This window comes from Pinus tabuliformis, chromosome 1_1, assembly GCF_031772625.1.
Source record: "Pinus tabuliformis cultivar Carrire ecotype Pingquan chromosome 1_1, CPIR1, whole genome shotgun sequence".
NCBI lineage: Eukaryota > Viridiplantae > Streptophyta > Pinopsida > Pinales > Pinaceae > Pinus > Pinus tabuliformis.
In genome coordinates this window covers 317,937,907-317,949,061 of record NC_142297.1, presented here as the reverse complement: position 1 = coordinate 317,949,061, position 11,155 = coordinate 317,937,907, and positions in this window count along the sequence as shown.

The following is an 11,155-nucleotide window of genomic DNA, read 5'->3' as shown; positions in this document are numbered from 1 at the left end:
GCAAAACAAAGTGGACTTAAACAAATTCTGAATTAAATTTCCAGTTAATTCATTCAAATTTAGATAACATTTAAGTTTATGAAACACATAAACAAGTAACAAAATCATACAAAGAAAATACTTCACTGCAATAGCTCATCTCATGAATCTTGTAGTGCAATCTTTTTATTACTTACTCCAGTCTGTTGACTTGAAAATTGGTACAATAACCCTTAGGTTTAAGATCAAAATAACTCTACAAATTTATAGCAATCCACCCTCAATACTTCGATTTATGAAGTATTTATAAAAAAATATTATACCAAATATCCCAAATTGTCTTGGGAACTAATCTAGGAGAAAGAAATATCTTCATGCAAGAAGATAGAGACAACTATTAAACTGCTGCCTGCTATCCCTGTTATTTAGGTTCTGTTGGCTTTGATCTTTTGATATTTTGCACTTTAATCTACATTGTTGTTTGGTTTTCACACTGGATGTTCTATTTACTCTGACCTTTCATCTGATACACTTTGACTTGGCTGACCTTACTGTTCCCTTTTACTTTTACTATACATTTTACATTTTTACTGTGTATTTCTACAGTAAATCATTTATTTTTTCCCATGTCTCACCATCTAGGACTCATGTCCAAAGAGGTCTGAGCAACCATTTTTAGGGAGAAAGGTGTGAATTAGGCTTATATAGGCTGTGCAAGTGAGGTTTGAGTAAGTCGGTACTAAGAGAGGGTAATTTGCAGTTTACAAAAGAGGGGTTTGGGTATTTAGGTGGAAATACCTTCAATTAGGCAAATGTATCAATTAATTTCAATTAATTAATCTTTAAATTGATTGTACATTTTGAAATTGAGAGGGTCGTTCTAGCTTTTTCTCAAAATACCTGGAAATTGATGGTTCAAGCTGCAAACTGGTTTCAATGGTGACTGTAGAGGATATGGTGGCTTCAGTTGTGTACTGGATGCTTGAATGGGGTGTCTGGAGCTTGTTCGGGCCATAAATGGCGGTCAATTTCAATTGTAGAGGCTAAGGGTGGCGCAGGAGGGCTTAGGCAGCATTCACAGTGCAAATGAGTGAAAAGAGCCAAAATGGGCTTGTTCGGCCTTTTAACTGGAAACCGTTAGAATTGGATGCGGAATTCATAAATGAACAGTGATTGGTTTTTTCTTTTGTCGGGGAAGCGGTTTCAGGGGCCATCGCGCCACTTTTGGCAAGCGAGCGGTATTTCCTTAAGGGCACACGATTTCGCTTGGAGCTGCCATGTAGCCGAAAAGGGCCGGAGCAAAGCCTTGATTCTCACGTGCTCTCAGGCTGGTAAAGGTCAGAGAGGGAATGAGCGCAATGTGGATGTGCGCCGTCAGATCTGGGGGTGAGAGATCTAACGACTGTCACACGGTGAAGCTGCATGGAGGAAAATCAAGGTGAAGATTTGCAGGGCCCAGGGGATTAATTACAACTAATTGTAATTAATTAATTAATGAATAAAGTGGGGGGTAAAAAATATAATGAGCAAGTTAATGGAGTGTGACCAGGGTTAAATGTGGTGGGGTTTTCTTTAACCACACCAAGGGTTGGTGGGTCAATAGGTTTATGTCAGGGATATATAAATTGTGGAATTAATTAAATAATGTGAGGGGAATAAAACTTAGGATAAAGGTTTTTTATGGGTTTTTAGGGAAATTTGTTATGAAACCAGCTCACAAAAAGATAGATCAACGCCTTAGAATTCAGCCTCTTTGAGGGGGAAACCTCCTTTACATTACACAAATGAATGATTCCTTCACGATTCAAATGAAAAAACCTCCTTTCTATATATAGGAGTCTAAGGAGTCACAATATAACCCAGCTGACCTAACAACAATAATATAAAGGCACAAAAAAAAACAATAAATGGATTCTATGGGGCATAGTAATAACAATATGGGGACAATAGGGGCATAACAATATTAATAAGGGATACAAGTACAATATTAATGGGGTAATCACTAATATTATAGGGACCTAACATGCCCCTCTCCTTCAAAAAAGTTTTGTCCTCAACGCTTGAGTAGTTCTGGATGCTTCTGTATAAAATTTTCATCCTCCCACGTGGAATCTTCAGCGGATAAGTTCTTCCACTTGATGAGATACTCCGAAATTGATCAACTTCATAGCTGTCGAGTTCTTGTTTCTGTGACTACTTCGGTTCCAATATAAGTTTTCCTTCCTCATCAATTTCTGGTAATATTGTTTGAACTGGGATCTTGTTGCCTATAACCTTCTTAAACATGAAACATGGAAAACTGGGTGCACTCGAGAAGCTGCAGGAAGCTCCAATTTGTATGCCATAGTACCAATCTTTTGCAACACCTTGTACGGACCATAATACTTTTGTGATAATTTATTATCCTTCTTAGCTTGCTTGAGGGACATTTGTTTATATGGTTGTAGCCGTAGGAATACCCAATCACCTACATCAAAACTTCTTTCACTGCGATGTTGATCTGCCTATTGTTTCATTCTATTTTGTGCCAACATAAGGTTATCCTTTAAGAGTTGGAGGACTTGTTGTTGATGCTCAATGTGATGTTCCACTGCTTGAACCTTATAATTTTCTCTTAAATATGATGTGATGGATGGTGGCTGATATCCATAAAGTGCCATAAATGGGGTCATTTTTGTTGTTGTATGGAAGGAAGTGTTATACCACCATTCAGCCAGAGGCAACCATTTGACCCATTGTTTCTATTTATCATATACAAAGCAACGAAGATATCCTTCCAAACACTTGTTTACTATCTTAGTTTCCCCATCAGATTGAGGATGATAAGATGAGCTATGAGCTAACTGAGTATTGAGACAAGAAAATAATTTTGTCCAAAAATTTCCAGTGAAAATGGGATCTCTATCACTTATAATAATCTTTGGGTTTCCATGTAGCTTTTGAATTGTTTCCATAAATGTACTAGAAATTGTACTGGCTTTAAATGGATGTGATAATGCACAAAAGTGTGCATACTTGGTAAGTCTGTCAACTACCACCCTGATGACACTCTTTCCCTCAGACTTGGATAAACCTGTGATAAAATCCATTGAAACCTCCTCCCAACGTTGGCTTGGAATGGATAAAGGTTGTAATAGACCCTGGGTCTTAATTGTTTCAACTTTATTTTGTTGGCAAACCAAACATTCCGCCACAAACTTTTGAATATCCGATTTAAGGCCATCCCAAAAAAATTCCTTCTTAACCGCGTGGTAAGTTTTTAAAAATCCTGAGTGCCCTCCTAAGGGAGAAGTATGGAATTCCATAAGAATCTTTTGCTTGAGTTGGGAATTCTTATAGAGGTATAAGTGATCTTTGTACCATAACGAATCATTTTGCCAGCTAAATGTATCAGATGTACTGGAATCTTGTTGTAACTTTCGAATAAGTGCCCACACTTCTTCATCATTCTTCCATTCCTCCCTTGCTTCGTTTATCCAATCTGGTTGGATAATAGAAATGGCGCACAACAATGCTTCCACATCCTCATCCTTTCTTGAGAGTACATCTGCCACCACATTTTGCTTCCCTTTTTGTAGATGATTTCAAAGTCATAACCCAACATCTTTGTGACCCACTTTTGTTGCTCTTCAGAGGATAATCTTTGTTCTAAAAACTTATTAAGGCTATCATGATCCGTTTTTCCCTTGAAGTGTCTTCCCATTAGGTAGGGTCACCATTTCTTAAGTGCATGTAGTATTGCCAATATTTCCTTCTCATAAATAGCTTTGTGTAAAAACTTTCCCTTGATTGGATGACTTTCAAAAGCAATGGGTCATCTTGCATTAAAACAGCACCAATTCCATTTCCTGAAGCATCACATTCCATAATAAAGGTTTTTGTGAAGTCTGGTGTAGCTAAGACCGGTGCTTGGCACATTGCCTCTTTAAGATGTTCGAAGGCCTTTGTTGCTTCTGGAGTCCATGAAAATGCATCTTTCTTCAATAATGTTGTTAGAGGTGCTGCTATTTTCCCATAATTCTTAACAAACTTGCGATAATACCCTGTGAACCCAAGAAATCCTCGCAGATGCTTTATGGATGTGGGGATCTTCCATTCCTTAATGGCTTTAATCTTGCTAGGGTTTACCTTAACTCCTTCATGAGATACAATATGACCCATATATTCCACCTCTTGTGCTCCAAAGAAACATTTGGATCTTTTTGCATATAATTGTTTCTCCTCCAATAGTTGTAGCACCCTGTTAACATGTTCAACATGATCCTTCCAAGACTTGTTGTAGATTAGTATATCATCAAAAAATACTAACACAAATTTTCTAAGGAAGGGTTTGAAAATGGAATTCATCAAACCTTGAAATGTAGAAGGTGCATTGGTAAGGCCAAAAGGCATGACCAAAAATTCATAATGACCCTCATGAGTTCTAAATGTTGTTTTCGGAATGTCTTTAGTCTTCATTCTAATTTGATGATATCCTGAACGAATATCCAACTTGGTGAAGTAAATTGATCCATGCAATTCATCCAGTAATTCATCAATGAGAGGAATGGGAAACTTATCTTTAATAGTGAGCTTGTTGAGCTCCCTATAATCCGGACACATGCGCCATGATCCATCCTTCTTGTGCACCAATACTACTGGAGCAGAGAAATAACTTTGACTAGGTTGAATTATACCAACCTCTAGAATTTCTGCAACCATACGTTCAATTTCACTCTTTTGGGCATAGGGATATCTGTACGACTTGATGTTTGGAGGAACACTTCCTGGAATCAGATGAATAACATGATCATGATCACGAATAGGTGGGAGACCTTTGGGAGTCTCAAATACCTTGGAATGATTGTCCAAGACTTTTTGGAAATCTGGAGAAATAGATGATTTCAATGTGGAAACATCTATCGAACATAATTGTGCAATTACACCTCTTTGTTCCTTTTTTAGAAGCTTTGTCATACCGTTAGAGCTGATTATCTTTCCCGGTTTCCCTGCAATACCCATTAATTCAACTTCCTTTCCTTCCACAGAAAATTTCATGAAAAGTTCTTGAAAATTAAAAGCTATTGTACCCAAGGATTGTAGCCATTGGACTCCTAGTACAACATCAGCACCTCCCATTGGAATGGAAAGCATTGGGCTAGTCAATACATATTCTCCCATGGATAGCTTGATATTATGGCACTTTCTAGAGCAATTTATTGTTCCTCTATTTGCAACCATCACTTGACACTCTGGTGCTGATATAGGAAGCAATTCAATTCTTTTGCTACCTTACAATGAATAAAATTGTGGATACTTCCTTAATCAATCAACATTATTACCTTTTTCTTCTTGATTTGTCCTTCTATCTTGATGGTTTGAGGAGTGGTAATTCCAGCCAATGCATTACAAGATATGGTCGGATTCATTTCTTCTTTATCTAGGCTTTATTCCTAGAGTATATCCTCTTCTTTTGACCTTTCTTTCTCCTTTTCTTCTTCCTCTTCACAATCTATGTAGAATAATTTTTTTGCAGCACACTTATGACCTTTAGTGTATTTGTTATCACAACTGTAACAAAGCCCTTTTGCTCTTTTTTCTTCCAATTGTTGTGATCTCAACCTTGTAGTTTGTGGAAAACTAGGGGCAACAACACTTCCATCTTTATAGTAGTGAGTGGTATGCTTCTTGGTTGCCATAATTTTGCTTTCCATTTTTCTTGCTAACCTGAATGCCTTCTCTAATGAATCAGGTTCCCAAAGGCGAACATCATGTTGGATATTATCCCTTAAAGTCCCTATGAACACATCAATCCTATGCTCATCTCGAATATTTTTTACCCTTATGTTCAATTTTTGGAACTCCTCAATGTGCTCCATTATTGAACCCTTTTTTTTAGACTTATCAATTGGCAAAAAAAGTGTTTCTTTTTGTATCCTCATAATGTGCTGTCAATTATTCCGTAAAAATTGCCCAAGTGATAATTTGTTTACGAGAGCAAAGCCAGTGATACCATACAAACTGATTTGGTTCCAAATATAAAGTTGCAATACGTACCTTTTGTGTGTTTTCACATTATTTAGATCGAAAAATTGCTCCATCTGTAATATCCATGTTGCGGGATCCTTGCCATCAAACTTCTTCATATCGATTTTTGGAATATGGTGGGTCTTCAATCCAACATTAGAGTCTATGAAATCATGATTAGCAATTCTTTTGTTCGCATCATGAGTTTCCTTTACTACGCTTTCACCGTTAGTAAGTATTTCTTGTAGAAAATTTGTCAAATCTATCTTCAAATCTGCCATGTCTGTTTTCAAATTTGTGTTCAAATCTATCCTCAAATTGTCCATGTTAGCTTCCATGCCATTCATCTTAGCTTCCATTCCATTTATCTTAGCTTCTGTTAGCTTTTGTGAGAGTGACATTTGTTGCACTTGGTTTTGTAATTTTCATATATCATGTAGCATTTCTTCCTCTTCTTCATGAGTCATGCTAGAGCTTTCAGGTTGCTCACTAAGTGTTTGCATTTTCTTTCCTTGGGGTATCAGTTACCGATAAAACTTCTCTACTATTCCCTTTGAATTCCTTCAAAATAATTTTTCAAACCAAGCTTAAGCAAGAATTTAAAAAAAAATCTAAACACCTTTTTTCACTTTGTAGGAGCTCGATATTGCCTCTGATGTTTCTCTGTAATTTTGGATCATCCAGTTTTGAAATTGCGACCTATAGTAGCCCTTTGTGTCCTCTTTCCAATGCCACCGGTCTTATCCAAATTGGATTCTCCAAGGAAGAGTTATGCCAAATTTCCCATAGTTACCTGATTATAGACTAGCTCAGTAGAGTGAACTTGTACGACATGCCACGTGTCCCTGTTTTGACCTTTTGCTCTGAAAAACATATACAAGAAACTACAGTCCATCCTCGTTCTGTACCTTCTTACTAAATTTCAATCTAATGCTCAGAGAGAAAGTTATGATGATTTTCCCCAGGTCACATGTTTGGAATGTAATTCAGGGGTCTGCAAAAAGACCAACTTCCTCAAATCATATCTCCGCAAATATAGCGTGAAAAGCTCTGACATTCAAACCCGAGGTTTAGTGAGATTGCATCTCAATTGGGTTTTTTTTTTTTTGCTTCTGAAACATCGTAGAAAAAGAGTTATAATGAAAATTCCACGATGACCTATTTGGAGCAGCGAAACCCTAGAATCCAAAGGCTCTGATACCAAATGTTATGAAACCAGCTCACAAAAAGATAGAAAACATAGATCAATGCCTTAGAATTCAACCTCTTCGGGGGGCAACCTCATTTACATTACACGAATGAATGATTCTTTCATGATTAAATTGACAAAACCTCATTTCTATATATAGGAGTCTAAGGAGTCACAATATAACCCAGCCGACCTAACAATAATAATATAAAGGCACAAAAATAAAAATAAAGGGATTCTATGGGGCACAATAATAACAATATGGGGACAATAAGGGCATAACAATATTAATAAGGGATACAACTACAATAGTAATGGGGTAATCACTAGTATTATAGGGACCTAACAAAATTAATAAAGGGGAATGTGATTTTTTCAATGGGGAGTGGGTTTTACACTAGGGAAAAGGAGATTTAGGTAGAGGAATGAGTTTTGAAGGGTTATTTTCCAGGAAAATGTGTGAAACCAAGGAGTAAGGGTCAAAATGAAGGGAAAAGGGTATTTTCATAAGACATGATGGGATAATGGGGAATTAGTAAGTAAGTATGTTGGGGGGGTGGGGGGGGGGGGGGGAGGGGAATGAAACGAAGGGAAGTTAATCAACTAAGCTAGTGAACATCCTTTCACTCTCATGAATGCTCCTGCACACTGAAACATAGGATTAAGCATGATAAATTTTCTTATGATTTAACAACCTTGTATATCTACAACTTTTCTTCTACCTACCTTTTACTTATCCTAACATTTTTTCTTCATTTTATTGGGTGCATTTAAGCTAGCATACCCTTTCTTTCCTTTTCTTTTGACAAGCAAACTATCTAATTCTAACCTTATAACTTCCAATGGATCAGATTAAGCTTATGAGCACATTTTTATTTGTCTACCTAACTACTAATCTGCCAAGGTTAAACAGTTTGGCTAGATCTTTATTTCTCTATCTATAAACATGAAATTTAAAGCATGAATTAGTCAAGATTAAGCTATTTGACTATCATGGACTGTGGCATTTATGACAAGCTGCACACAACCATTATTTTGCACATGAAAGTAAAAGTGGTGGCACTTGAATTTGCACACTTTCATGATCTGTTTTTGTTTAGGGTTCACATTTTTCATTTTTTTGATCTTTTCTTATTCTTTTTGTCCTTTGATATTTCTTTTACGACATACCCTCTTTACATTTGTTAATATGGGAAAACATTTGCAGAAAAGCGAAGATATGTACAATATTACAAGACTTAACATAGTCAATTCAAATTATGATCCCTATTATTATAGGAACCTAACAGAAAAGACAAGATCAAATAATATGCAATTGAAGTTGGTTATATTTCCCTCTTGAAAGTAAAATAGTTTTGTAAAGGACAATATCAATAAATGTTGGAAGTTTAAACTTAAAATTTTCAATAACCATCCATTTACATATAGCCATGTCCATGTCACTGATTCTAAGAAAAATAGTTGGACAGATAATGGCCAATGACATTTTCAGTCAAATATCTCTACCCTAGTGTAAATGAGAAATCATCGCAAGCTTATATCATACCAATCATCTTTCACTATAGAATAAGAGGATATTTTTTAATAACTAAAATATCATTAGCTTGGGACAAGGATATAGTGTGTAATGGCATATGCAACAAAGGGAGAGGAAGAGGCAAATTGTGGTAACTGAAATATTGTTATAGAAAATTAGTATAGGTTGAAGGTTTCGTTGCCAATTTAGAGGCATATATCAAGAAAGATGTGCCATAGGTGGTCCTGTAGAGGGGCACTAATATTTTTATCAAGTAAATTAAAAAAATTGCAAATAAAAAATTCTCCAATATAAAATATTTAATAATTGAGAGAATGACAGAAGGAAACAACACTAGAGAAAATTTAATAATATGGCAACCAAACTACCATGGGAAACTTGAGTGAAAGATAAATTCATGAAACACTACGAAATTGATAGAACATTGTGAATAGATGTCAATAAAACCAGCATGTCTCAAATGCAGGCAACATTCCCAAGCGTTGCAAGAATGAAAACCATTGACTTCATAAATTTAACGTGATTGTATTTTTGTAAGTGTCTTGCTATATTTTTCAAACAGTGTTTGGATATCTAGTATTTTTCTATATTTTATTAGTGTTTGGATATTTACTTTTCAATATAGGCCAATAAAACCAACATCTCTCAAATGCATAAAATATTCCCCAAGGTTGGCCAAATGAAAACAAGTGACTTCATAAATTTGAAGTAATTGTAGCACTATAAATTTCTTGTTGTATTTTCTCAAAAAGTGTTTGGATATATTATTTTGGTGCTGAAATGGGATGGTGGACCCTATGGCTTGTATGTATGCATGGAGCTTCTAGTGCATGTATATGTGTGAGAGAGAATATAGATAAGAAATGCCTAGAAATCAAATGTTGCAAGATGTGAGCATTACAATGAGATTTTGGTTTGCAATAGTTACCTATCTTATATTATGGGTAGGAGGTACTGAAAGTGGATTAATAGTCTTAATGTGAGTTGGAAACTCAAAAGGGGATAAAAAGTTCTATTGTGGGAAAGGTTGCACAATATCTAAACATGATACCATTACTGAGACAAGGCCTACTATAGAATGGGAAAATAACACAAGGTTGGTAGACTTTACATAAGTGAAAGACTAACAGCAAAAAATTTGATACAATAATATGCTTTCTACAAATGTAAGTAAGTTCCAACAAATGTTGTGCAACTTGCAGGAAAAATTGTTTTCTTAGAACCAAATCAGAAGCACTTCTAAAGAGAATTTTAGTCAAAAACATTCTAATATGCAAATATTTTAACCATTAAAATAACCTAAGTGTTGAACTCAAATATAAGCATCCATCACATGCAGACAATTCATTTTGTTGAAGCCCTAAAAATTCAAGACAAAAATCATAGAAATGAAATTTGAACCTTCTTTTAAAAAAAGTTTTAACGACGTGACGAGTCGAAGGAAGCATTACTTACCAAGTTAAATACATAATGTCATATGATTTGAAGAAAGGGTGCAACTATTGCAAGCTACGTTGAAATTTCTAGTCTTCAAAATGGTAAATATTAGTTTACTGGGAAAACATACCTTAAAAAAAATGAAACCTCTCCTAAAATATGTAAAACCCTGACAATAACTTGACTAATCTTCCCACAAAACCATTATATTACTACCTATAGAAAAGTATTCCCAAGTAACCTGATTTATTTGCCTTTGTAACCATTGTATCACTCATTATAGTAGAGGATGACAAAAAAAACTCATAAATACTCATATTCAAATCACTTTGCTAAAATAACAAAGTATTTCATTCAAACTACATCAACAACAATAATAGATGGAATGCAAGCATAATCAAAGAAAATTTACATCAACAATGCAACAACAAATATCATTTTTAATTGTGGGAAGAGATAATACAATATCCTGACACATATCTCTAAAATATGGGGCAGGTTGTGCTCTAATATGTTATCTCTACCACTCGTGAATTTATAAAAAATTATCATTAAATGGGCAACAATTGAACCCTAGTTGATATTGAACTACCACCATATTCTAAACCCTTTATTCCCATTTGCACATGGATCTAGTCTAAGGAAGAAAATGCATCACCCTTCCGCACCCCACATGTTATTAGATCCACAAGGTCTGGATGTTAGTTCCACATATCCTCGTTTTAGATACAAATAAGAATATGGATCCACCTAGGTCCATGTAGGATCCACCACATAAATGGATCCTTCAAACCAAGAAATGGATCCCATGCTAGTGAATGGATCATGTGCCAACTAGAGCTCATGTGATGGATCCCAAGTATATAACATTATTATTATTATTATTATTATTATTATTATTATTATTATTATTATTATTATTATTATTATTTATTATTATTATTATTATTATTATTATTATTATTATTATTATTATTATTATTATTATATTATTATTATTATTATTA